At 34.3% G+C, this 13,029-nt stretch overlaps 1 pseudogene; it reads right to left on the bottom strand.

The window, feature by feature from the left end:
- Window positions 1–6,174: 6,174 nt before the first annotated feature.
- LOC120196987 lies at window positions 6,175–11,353 on the bottom strand (annotated as a pseudogene).
- Between the last annotated feature and the right edge of the window lie 1,676 nt (window positions 11,354–13,029).

Genomic DNA, 13,029 nt, shown 5'->3' with positions numbered 1-13,029 from the left:
AATGCCAAGCCCTTCATTGACCCTACATATGAGGAGAAAGCTAGCTTGGTCCCTCCAAGAGAAGGGTATGTATTCTGGTGTATATTTTGGAGTAGGATTAGGGGTTTTTATTTTGCATACTCAATCTTGTCATTTGTCAAATATTTACAACCTTAATTATTAAAAAGCTTTTAATTAAGATGATATTCAAAGAATTTCAAGATTTAAAATTTGTTCATTGCTCATTTCCTTAGAAGGAAGCATTTTATTTAAAATGTTCTAACATCAAGTGACTTACAAACATTTAAACGTAGAAAGAAAATGGAAAACAAGTTCAAACAGGATGACATGCTTTGATGAGAATGCAACAGAATTCCTAATGGATGTCATAGCCTACTCCTGACCAGAAATGCCCAATTACACATCAAATGTCCATGCACCTGAGTCAATCAAATCTTGTACATGACCTTAAGATATGGGGACTTTTTTTTTTCTTGGAATGAATGAAAGTCACAGGATTCTTCTCAACCAGTGTGGGAAGTAATTCCTCATAGGTCATTAGAATTGGATCAAATTGACTCTCTTTTTCTCGGATCATCCTGTAAGGCTTAGTCCTATGCCTGGCTGAGTAGGCTCCCACTGTATTTATTTTAGCTTCTTCTTTTACTTGTTCGAATATTTCTTCTATTCTTAGTGTGATGTCACATGAATAGGATCACCATCATCAAATCCTCCACTAAATAAGTCCATGTTTTTTTATGAATGATGCATGTGAAAATGTTTAAATAAATGAAGTGCATAATGTAAATGCAAAAGGTATCGATTTCCAAAAGTAACCATTCTTAGAAAGAGTTCCATTCATCAAAAAGAGTTTTCATCTTTACAAGAGAGATCAATCTACGAATGCGGTTTGACCCTTTTATTTAGCTTCATGATCTCATTCATGATCCCAACAACTTTCTCTTATTTCCAGAAATAACTTCGAATCCAGATGGTGAGTAGTTGAGCGCAACCTCTGAATCGACTTCCCTCCAATCTACAATAATTATTTAAGGATCAGAAGGTCTCTGCCAAGACAGTCGGTGTAAGATTTATACCCCTTTCCATTCTGTCAAAGAAATATGCAACATCAGCCTCCACGTGGAATAAAGTCTTTGAGAATATCACCAGACCATATATAGCCAAAGAAAAGGTATCTAATATCTTATCTTTATCTATGTGCTCGAGTATCACCTTCTTGAGACAATTCCACGAAAAATACTCACTTTGTCCCTTTTGTTAGATGTGCTCTACTATCCTATTTTCACCTCTACCAGTAATTTTCACAAGTTTGCTTTTGAAGTATTGGACTTTTAGAGGTCTGAAATAAATTCTATCCACCTGGAGGCTATCGAAATTGAATAGAGTTATATACTCTTATATTGTTGGCATCAAATCTTGTCTATTGAATGTGAAGCAGATATAAACAGGATTCCATAATCGGACCAGAGGTTTAAGCAACGGTTCATCCATCTTTACATAGAGGAGATGGCTTTATCACCATATTTCTTGTGGAACTTCTCTTTGGTAGCTACTCTCCCAAATCTCTATTAGCTTTTGTATATCATTCTGCTTGAAATTGACATTAACATCTGTGGAAATTTGTGATACATAATCTCCAGCCAAATTGTCTCATTTTACTTTTTGTGTTTCTTCAGATCAAACTCGGACAACCAAATTAAGTTCTTCCTTGTTATGAAAACTCTTTTCCATCTTAATGATCACTATTCTACTATGATGATTACTTAGTTAATCAACAACTTTCTTTTATTTATGATGATCATGCAATGCCAAACAATAAACAATCAAACATAGAAAACGTGTCAGTATAAAAGAATTCAAATATCAAGCAAATATTATTGAAAGGTAATTGCAACACCTTTCCATATGCTTTTCTACCCTTATTAGGTTGAATCCTACCCAAAACATGCTTTCTACCCCCATGCTTTGTTTGAAAATAAAACCTAAACACATGCTTTTCTAGTTCACATGCTTTAATCTGAAAGTAAAATAATACGAGTAAATAAGAGAGGCTTAGTGTCGTTTCTCCTTTGTGTACACTTATTCGAGCACCTAACAACGGACAAAGTTTTGACATGAAATTTATTGGGGTAGGTTACTAGGGCTCACTATATGCGGTGTTAGGTTCTAAGAAAAAAGATACTCGAATTGTCCATGTTGGTGCCTCCTTAGGCTGTCAAACCCTTAATTCTGGCCCATTACAGGCTCATACGGATCGAGTTCAATTCGAGAGGATACATTCCCTTATGTCATGTGGAGAAACAATTTATCTCACGTAGACATAAGGTATATGAACCCCAAAGGTTACTTGCTAAAACCCATGCGGAGAAACAATTTATCTCACGTAGGCTAAGTTTTCACCTCAACTTTAAAGGGATAAAGCTCGTAAGTGAGCTTATGGTATGTAAATGCACGTGTTGTGTGTGAGGAGAAACTCACAAACCTTTAAAATGTGACAAAATACAACACTCTTACAAGTTCCAAAAATCTGTTCAAATATGAAGATCACTAAAATAAAAAATCAATTAGTTAAAAACAGAATAATGCATGATATGTTAAAACTCAAAATAAAAAAAGTATCATAGATTAAATACAATTTAAGTTTATAATTCCCAAGAATAAAAACAACGTATAATAGTTTATGGCTCGACTCTCTAGGTCCCCAGTGAAATTGCCAAACTGTCGTAATGTCTCCCTCGGGGATCCGTTAGACTAAAAAATTAATTCGGGGAAAGTGATGAAAGTCAAATTTTGAAAACAATTTGACTTTTGAGTCGCCACCAACCTTTAAGTTAGATAGGTTAGAAACCTTAAACGATAAAAAATAGTATGTGCTTTACCAAAGATTCTTTTTTGAGAGTTCGGGAGTCGATTACGTGTGGGGAAGGGTGAGCACCCCCACAACGCCCAAATTTTGGTACATAAACGATTATATGTTGTTTAAATATTGGGAATTACAAACTTCAAAAATATATTTAAATTATGACCCTCCTATTTATTTAAATAAGTGTCAATTAAAAAAACAACTTAAAAAAAGGAAATGGATCAAAAAGATTAAATAGCCCAAAAATATTTTTATAGAATAAAAAATATTATAATTATTTTTATAAGAGAAAATATGTCATTTTGTACGAACAATCCTTGAAAATGTACTTCCTTTATAGTTGGGAGACTTTTTCATAGATTCTCCTCACAAAAGATGTTATTTCGCATTTTTTCACAAATATAAAATAAAATAAAATAAAATAAAAATGAAAAGAGGTGAAAAATAATCAAAATAAATAAATGTGGAACAAAGAAAATTATCGAATACAAAACAAACATTCATGCGAAAAATCCTCGAAAATACGCTTTCCCTTGTAGTTGGGAGATGTCTTCGTAGATTTCCCTCACAATGAAATTTTCCCATTTACATATTTTAGAGAACAAAATGAAATATAAAAAAAGGTGGAAGCAATAGTGCCAATGTGCACATAAATAAGGGACCAAAATATAAATATGAAAAAAATTAGAGCCAGTAATAAAAATATAAAATTTCACATATAGCAACATCAAGGACTAAAAAAAATGAAATAAAAAATTATAGACACTATAATGTAATAATTATAGGAATTAAAACTTAATGTGGTCAAAACATCAAGGATTAAACTAAACTCAGTGGCCAAAATGCATACATAATAAAACATAAGACTTTAAAACCTAAATTACACCAATTTTTAATACTGACAAATACTAGGGACCAAATTGAATACTGCATCAAATCATCAATACAAATTATAAATGTTTAATAAATAATATAACATACATGGGGACTAAAATGACATGTGAAACAAATAAGGAACTCGGAATAAAAAGAAAATAAAAGTTTCATTCATTGGTGAAAACAAAAGGCTTACAAACTAAAAGGACCAAATGTGATACTAACCCCGAAAGCGCATAACACGCATATGAGATTACAAAGAAAGAGGGATCAAAGCTAGAATTAGCTCAAGCACGAAACACGCTGAACCCCCTGATACTACGTCATTTCGATGGCCCTATATATGGCTAATCACAAATTCATAACCGACCATATCCTCACTTCTTTCATTGTTTTATTTAACCTAAAGGAGAGAAAGAGAGAAACTCTCTCAATCGCCCCCCTCTCTTCACTCATCCGCCGCGATGAGAGGTACAACATCCACAACCACTGTACACCGACAGTGATGGCCCGAGAAAAACTTCCGAATCAAACCCTCTGCCTTCCAACCTTTCTCAAACGATCTTCAACTACCCTAAAATCGAGACACAACTCTATTGAAAAACCTAGACCCAAATACGGCGAGGCTTTACCTTTGGATGTGGGTTCTCCTAAATCCGGCGAGGTCTCTGGTGGTTCGTTTCATCTATCAAGTAAGTTTTTTTTTCAGTTTCTTTTCTTTCTTGGTTGTTTTTTTTTAATTTTCTCTATTCTTTTTGGAACCCCCCCCCCCCGGTTCTCTCTTTGTTGCATCTGTTTTAATGTTGGCTGAGTTTTGGTTGATAATGACGAATTGTCTCAAGGTAGGGGCATGGTCTTCACTGATCTTGGTACGTAATCCCTGATTTTTGGGATTATAACATGGATTTTCTGATTTTTTTCTTGATTTGGGGTTGTTGGTGCATTGTAGATGATATTTTGGGTGCATTGTTCGACCCCTATTGATGGCAACGGCGGCGATATGCGACTGAGGAGGCTCCGAGGTGAGAAGGTCCACCTTCCTTCGACAGCGGCTAGATGACTTAGGGTTACAAACCCTAATTAATCTGGGTTGTAAATGAGTCTAGAGCTGGGCCTCGGGTCTAGGCTTGAACTTGTAATTTGGATTGGATCTATTTGGGTTGCTGGTTTATTCGTAATTGGGCCTCCAATTTGCGCTTGAGTTGGGCCTTGCAAAAACTGTTATAATAATAATAGTTTTTTTAGACCGAGACAAAAATGGGTGTCTACAGTAGCTTTACTGATTATGACTTTACTCGATTGTCGATATGGGTTCTTGTGTATGATCTTCGTCTAAGATGGATGACCGACTTTTTGGGCCAACTTGTTGGTGACAGACCTGGCACTCATCTTCCGATTGATCTTCACCCTGTAGGTGGACATTTGGGCTCTTATCTTTGTGTTAGTTTCATTATTAAAACTCAGAAACATTTCAAGCATTGTCTGGCTATTGGTCGTTACCCGAATGGTTGTCATCGACTATGTCTTCTTTAAGTATGAGCGCCTACCAAATATCTATTTTCATCGTGGAATTGTTGGCCATGTGTTGGCCTCATGCCCTATAGGCACAGGGGCTTCTTTTGATGCTCTCCAATTCGGGGAATGGTTACGGGTGCCCCCACCCCTAGGTTCTGTGCTTACTGTTAGTCATCGATCGGGTATTGTCTCCTTTATTATGACCCCACCTTCAACATTGACCACTTCTGTAGTTCCTGAATATCCCTCTATTGATTCCCCGTAAACCAGAGCTCCATCTCCAACCCTTTTATGCTTCCCCCACCATCTTCTATTGTACTTGGTAGAGTTATTGATCATTGGTATAGTTTACAATTTAAAAAATTATATAATATCAACTTAATTTTAACTTAATTTATTTATTCAAAATTTTATTTATCCACTCTTCCTCGTGTGGCAGCAGCTTCTACATCCTCATATTCTTCTATATTGCTTCTATTCTGCTTTCCGATGTCGTATTTAGCTACTGCAATGCATATAGTTTACTTTCCAAAAATAAATTAAAGTAATAAAAAAATCCCTTCAACTTTCTTTCATACTTTTATATATTTGCATAATAATCCTTCATCTTTGAGTAACTAGTCTTCGATCAAGCCATCCATGAACCTTTAGTTTGCTCACCAAACTAAAAGATACAAGGTAATGTTAAAACAAAGGCTTGCTCAAGTACAAATCAAAGAACAATGATTAAAAAAAATTAATTGGGGTTATCAACATAAAACTATAAAATTTAGGGACTTTATAAAATATTTCAGCCATGTATTAGGAGCAAGTGTGCAATGCTTACCTATTTTAAGAGTGAAAACGTCTGGCTTTGTTTAAGCTAAAGAACTCGAATGTTATTACAGTATCAGTGAAAGGAGAGTCCCCAAACTCCACAATGTGTAAATGCATTGATGGATAAGAACATTTATTTTAGGCTAAATATAAAAATTTCAAGACCATCCGCTGACTGAACATTGCCTCTCTAGATTCACTCGTCTTTTGGAATGTCAAGGTTTGCAAAGACCGGACTGTTGACTCCGACTCCCATTGCATTTAGGCCATTGTCAACATACACAACAGCCCCTGTGATAGCCGAAGACAATGGCGATGCCAGAAAGGCAGCAGCATTCCCCACCTCCTCTGTCCAGTTATGAGCCAAAAATACAAGCCATAATGTTTTTAGTACGGACTCAGAATCCCAATCTATTTCTTTTATTGTTTAAGGGTGTTTGAATGACGATTCTTCATTTTTAACACCATTAAATGCCGATATAAGCCGTGGTAGTTTGCGACTTACCTGCTGATAGTTCTTTCTGCAGGGGTGCATTAGCCAGTGAGTAATCAATCATCATGTCGATAAATCCAATCGCTTTTGCAGCTCTACTCCTCAATGGACCTGACATTTTCGGGCAAGAAACAAAAACAGTAATCAAAACTGGATATTACTCTCATTTGTAAAACTTCAAACTTTCATGCAAGTGGTCCGATTCCTGGGGGAATATAAGCATGCTTTTCTAACATCATTCCTACCAGACAATTGGAGGCTCAGCAGGGAAACTAATGGGACATGATTATCTCCGAAAACGTTTAATTGTTAAGAAAATATTTGACGTTTTTCGAGTATGCCTGTTCAGGGTTAAAGAGGGGATATATTTTCTCATTAATAAGCTACTGACCTGCAGAAATCTTATTGACTGACTTTGTGTTTTCTTCCAGCTTCGAAAGCCATTACCTGTATCAAGTAATTACCAAATTACTAGAGGTGGCAAACATATCATTCGGATCGGGTCTGGGTCGGGTAATTTCGGGTCTAACTTAAATTTGGTTTAATTTTGTTTGGATCTGATTCGGATCTAATTCGGGTGTACGGTGAATCGGGTCGGGTGATCATTGGTTTGATTGTTTTCCGGTTCGGATCAATATCGGATCAGTTGATTTTTTGATCGAGTCAGGTCAATACCGGATCGGTTGATTTTTGAATCGGGTTAATACCGGATCGGATAGATTTCGGGTCGGGTAAATATCGGATCGGTTAGATTTCGGGTTTAAGTCAACCTTTAGATCATGTCAATTCGGGTTGAATTGGTTATGAGTCTAATCAAAATCAACTCAATTACACTTGTAAAAATGTCTTCTTATTCGTTAATTTTATCATTTAGGTTTAATTTCAATTCTCAATTGTTCAATATTTTGAATTAAACTATCATTTAGAGATGATAAATCGATAATTTGACACAAATACGATCCTATAATACGTGTTAGAATTTGTTATCAAAATTTTATATTAATGTCGTATAAAAAGTTTATAAAGAGAAATATTTGACAAAGAAATAATTTTTTATTAAAATTTTTATTCCAATTATAAATTTAGTATTTTTATTAAAATTTAAAAAATAATACATAACTTTATTTGTTAAGTTTTAGTCTAAGTAAACTTTATATTATTTTTATTATAAATCTAATATTTTTTCCTTTGTTTTAGTTGTTTTCTATTATTATAAATCTAATATTTTTATAACAAGATCGGTAAACTTTATTTATTACTATTTTCAATCTTACAATTAGATTCTTACATTTATATTCCTCTTAAACTTTCTATTATTTTATTATAAATCTAATATTTTTAATAAATTATCAATTTTATTTAAATTAATTTATCATTGAGAATAACTTTTATCGTTTAATAACTTTTTATCAATTTCAATTCGTTCGGTTTGCTTTCGGTCGGGTTAAATTCGGTTCGGGTTACTTTAGGATAGGGTTAAAATTCGGTTTAGGTTGCTTTCGGTTCGTATTGCTTTTGGTTCGGGTTAATTTCGGTTTCACTAAATTTCGGGTCGGGTATCGGATCAAGTTTGATTATCATGTTCAGGTTAATATCAAGTATTGAGTCAGGTAAATCAGTTCGAGTAATCAGGTTCGGGTCCAGTTTGCCGGGGCTACAAATTACCGATGGTTGGACAAAACTTAAAGAAACACCAAAATATTTCAGAACAGAAAGCAACCCAAAGATGCAGAAAAAGAAGAAAGGAAAAACTCACACGAGTATCACTCTCCAAAGCAGCCTTTGCCGAGCTCATGCCTCCGCCATATCTGCCCAAAAAAATGGCATGATCAAAAGTACACAAAATGCCGATAACAAAAATTTCCTAAATTAGGAAAATATCAATGACAAAATACCCGGGGATTATCCTTTCAGAAGCAATGTACGTTAGAGAAATCGATGAACCTCCTGAAACATAAATAAGCAAGTTTAACTTCGAGCAACACTTGTATGTTCACTTCCACGGATCGTTAAGAAGAAAAATCAAAGCTAGAATGGATGAGAAACATGCCTGTATTCATTATTGGAAGGAAATGCTTCAGTAGAGAAACATAGGAGTAACTTGATGCAGATAGGGCGGCAAGATATCCATTTCTCGATGTCTCTAAAAGTGGTTTGCTTACCTGCCGATGAATGTTCAGAATAAATAAGCAACTACGACAATATTTAAGAAAAAGAATGCCATGAAGAACACTACACCTCTGGTCCATTTGCGAGGGAGTGAACAAGAATGTCAATACTCCCAAAATCTTTTTTCACAGATTCAACAAGCTCCTGTGAGAAATGTACGCGAAGTAGTCAGTTACGGCAACATTCCATTACCATATGAAATACAAAGAAAAAGTCATTTTAATCACTGCACTGCGGAACCATAATGAAATTGATACATTCATTACAGTTGAACACCCAAGATTTTTCATGCATCCATAATACATACAAAGTTGAATATGTCATGCAACTGAAATGAATTTTTTAATAACCCATAAGCACTGAAACAGTGACAGTATGTGCCTAACTCGAGAGAATGTGAGATGTATGGCAACTTAAAAAGTTACACATTATGATGTTTAATTTGACTAAACAGTTTTTCACCTGAACTGTCCAATTCGAAGACCCGGCATAACGTTTATTCGTTTTCACCTGAAAGAATCTAAAAATTAGGATACAACAAAACTAATATTTGCCTTCTTCTAAAACCATATGGAGAAGAAAGCTTACGTCTTCAGGTACATCCTCAGGTGAGTCATAAACAGCATCCATGGGATAAACTTTGGTGATCTCCATTAATGATCCATCTGGCAATCTGGGAAAGTAAAATTCCAATCAGAATACAGAGTTCAGCAAATACCAAAATCCACAGAATCAAACAGAAAAAGCCATTTTTGTTCTTACACGCGTGATTCATCAAATTTTCCACGTTTTAGACTGCTCTCGAATATGTTGAGCGCCTTTACAAAGAAAGACATGATGTCATAAGAAAGATTGTTAAAAAAACTACAAGTTTGACCTTAAATGAGAATATTTTCTTCTAAATGACCAAAATATTAGATCGAGATACATACAGGCACCCATGTTCCAACAAGAATTTCAGCTCCAGCAGCAGCAAGAGATTTTGCTATAGCCCAACCATATCCATTGTCGTCAGCAACACCAGCTATGAATGCTCTTTTACCTGCAAACCAATGCATCATATTAGATGGTCAAGTACTTTTTGTTCAAACCTCACAGACAAATTTCATGCCTTAAGAGTTTGCGAGTCAAGACACAAAGAGATAGAAAACATTTTAAGGTTCAATAAACATGATCACATGGTTAGATGACAAAAGTATTCAACATTATTTCACCTATCGGAAAAATGCAAGTAGGCTTTCGAATTAAAGCTTAGAGATTAGAAGATGGTGGTGAAACATAGAATATAAAATATCATTGATTTATATGTGACCTCTCAAATCAATAGGAAGTCCAGGCAAAGGCTTGTCGTCACTTGCTTCAGACATTGCTCTTGTAACAAACTTTTCAAATCTCACAGGTTTTGAAGTGATCCTATGGAGGAATGGATGCCTTGAGGAGATGTTAGAGAAGCTTGCAAGCATTGTCCAAGACGCTTCTTTATGCTCAGTGCTGATGTTCACTGTGCTTGAAACAAGCATTTTACGAGAAGAAGGAATACAAGGCTTAATGTTTGCCATGTAAGAACCAGGAGCTGCTGCTGTTCCCATCTTTTCTTTTCTTTTTTCTTATTTGAATCACCCAAAGTTAACGGTTCTGCAGGATCAAGGACACTAATATGATCAAATGAAAGACATAACAATAAGGTTCACAAAAAGACAACTTTAATCAAATATCACTAGCTAATATAATTAAAAACACCAAGGATTTAAATTGTGGTTGCGGCCGCGTTTTCAATCACATTACATTTATCGTGGTTGCGGACATAATGAATGCTATTGTGGTCACTCACTCAGTGATGTGAATTTTTTTAAAGGAGTGTTATATATATATATATATATATATATATAACAGCGGTACAATAGCAGGAATAGCGGCCCACTATCGCTACAATTAGAATCTACCCGTTAAATTGTGGCCGCAATCCACTGCTATTGGAGTGATTCCGCTTCATACCGATATTCCGCAATAGCGGTCTCGGACACTGTCTATTCCACTATTTAAATCCCATAAAAACACCAACATTCCCCTCTTAAAAAGTTATGTAATAAGATCACAAATTAATAACTTTTATTAATCAAAAGTTTCTCTCAAACACCCAATTCTAATTAAGTTGAAATGTATAAATGAAAACTATGATCTTTTCGCTCAGTTTGGTTGGCGGGTTCTTCTAGAAATTGTTTAACATGCACTATGTGCTACAGTGCTCAGCAATGTAACACATCAGTGCTCATTTTCATCATATTTCTCAGCAATCAAATAAGAAACACAAGATTTCCCATATCAGCTTCTTTACATGGTCAACCAACAAGTAATTAAAAACAGAAGATCAAATCAGAAAGACGAAAACAAATGAAATTAAACAAAGAAATGGAATGAACCAAGTACTAAAGTTTCAAAAATAAACCACATTTCACAGTAACCATGGACAAAAGAAATAATGGGAAACGAGAAAAGTGAAGAACAGTATAACATTGAAAGATCCGAAAACTCACCAAAGCAAAGGAGGAGAAGGAGAAGCGTGGGTGGGAATGAGCTTTAAATGGTATAAAAAGTGAAGATGACGAGGTATATAAATATTGGGTTGGGTCCCTTGTTTTGGTGGTTTCGATGAAATCGAAGTGGTTGATCAAGTTTGGTTTCCAACAGTTGGGAAGCAACGAAGGGAGCTTTGGAAATGTCGACTTGAGTTTGGTTTTTGCCTTGTTCAATTACTTATTTGTCCCTCTGTTTTTACAGTGGACTCTCGACTTGACTTGCTGTAAAATAATAGACTCTATGGGCAAACAAAACTAGATTCTATTAAAAAAAATTAAATTTTACTCAATTTTATTTGCATTAATTTTGATTCATAATTTTTTAAATTTGAATGAACTTAAACCTCCTAATCCAGTTTGATCTATTCACAATCTCTAGGATTCGAACTTCTAACCTTGTTTAAGAGAGTTAGTACATCATCCAACTAGATCGACTAGTTGTTGGTAATTAATAGATTGATTTTAAAGCTTGAGTCAAATTCCTCGATTATTTATGATATATTTATATCACATATGATATATATATAAGGGTGTGTGTGTGGGGGTTATAAAAAATTGTTTAAATTAGAATAAAATGTATCATAATATTATAAATATTTATAATTAAATTTAAATAGAAACTTAAATAATTCGACTTGACTTAACTCAAATTTTCTAGATGTGACTCGAGTTGAAAAAAATTCAAATAAAATTTGAGTTATAAAATATGACTCGTCAACTTAAATAAATAAAATAAATTACTCCACTCGACTCGATTGGATGCTCACTCCTAATAAACTTATTTTGAATTTTGATCACTAAATTATTAGCATATTTTATTGTAATCACCTAATTTTAGGGGTGACAAAATCATGATGAATTTTTGTTATAGTTTTGAAACAATTTTCCTCTAATGATAACTCCTCTACTTACTAAAATCTCTTTAAGTCAAACTCTTCAGCAAGACTAGTCTTTTGTTCTATCATAAATTATTGACAAGATTATTAATAAAATTAAGATATTTACAAACACTATCATATGTTGTATTTATATAATTTATTGGTCCATTGATAGCAATTATGATCATATATCTGACATAACCATACACAAGGGATCAATATAATTTTTTTGAACAAACAAGGAATCAATATATAAATCTCTATGATAGATAAAAAGAAGGATCTTCTTCTTTCTTTTTCCCCTTTTCTCTTTAGTTCCGTCTCGAACCTTTCTTCTTCATCTTTCCATTCACTATTAATATTATGAATTGCAGCTCTCTGCCTAAATCAGAATAGGCAAACCATATACGACCGTCACAACCTCTTTTTTACCATAAGTAATTAGTACAATGGGCATAGACTATTTCAGACCCTAAAGAATCAACCACGATAAATCTCCAAGAATCATCATAGGACAACCAACCCAACTTTCCATATTCATGTACAATCACTCTTGAAGAATTGTACAATGGTTTGCAGTCGTTGAACAAGATGAAGCATATTGTATCTGGTTCCGAGCCTCAAGCAGAGGATCTCGTGGTGTATGGATCGACTAGTTTGGATTGTAGAAGAAAAGATGAGCATTCTTATGTTAGTAAGGGAATGGACAAATCAAAATCTTAAATCGAGTTAAAACTTGTCACTTTTTTAAAAAGAAATGTCATATTAAAATAGTGCGTTAAAGTTACATAATAAAATCAAAAGAGAATCTGAAGAGCATAACTCTAGAAACTTTGGTAAGGC

This window comes from Hibiscus syriacus, unplaced genomic scaffold, assembly GCF_006381635.1.
Source record: "Hibiscus syriacus cultivar Baekdansim isolate YM2019G1 unplaced genomic scaffold, ASM638163v2 tig00117038_pilon, whole genome shotgun sequence".
In the NCBI taxonomy this organism is placed as follows: domain Eukaryota; kingdom Viridiplantae; phylum Streptophyta; class Magnoliopsida; order Malvales; family Malvaceae; genus Hibiscus; species Hibiscus syriacus.
This window is presented reverse-complemented; position numbering and strand designations above follow the sequence as displayed.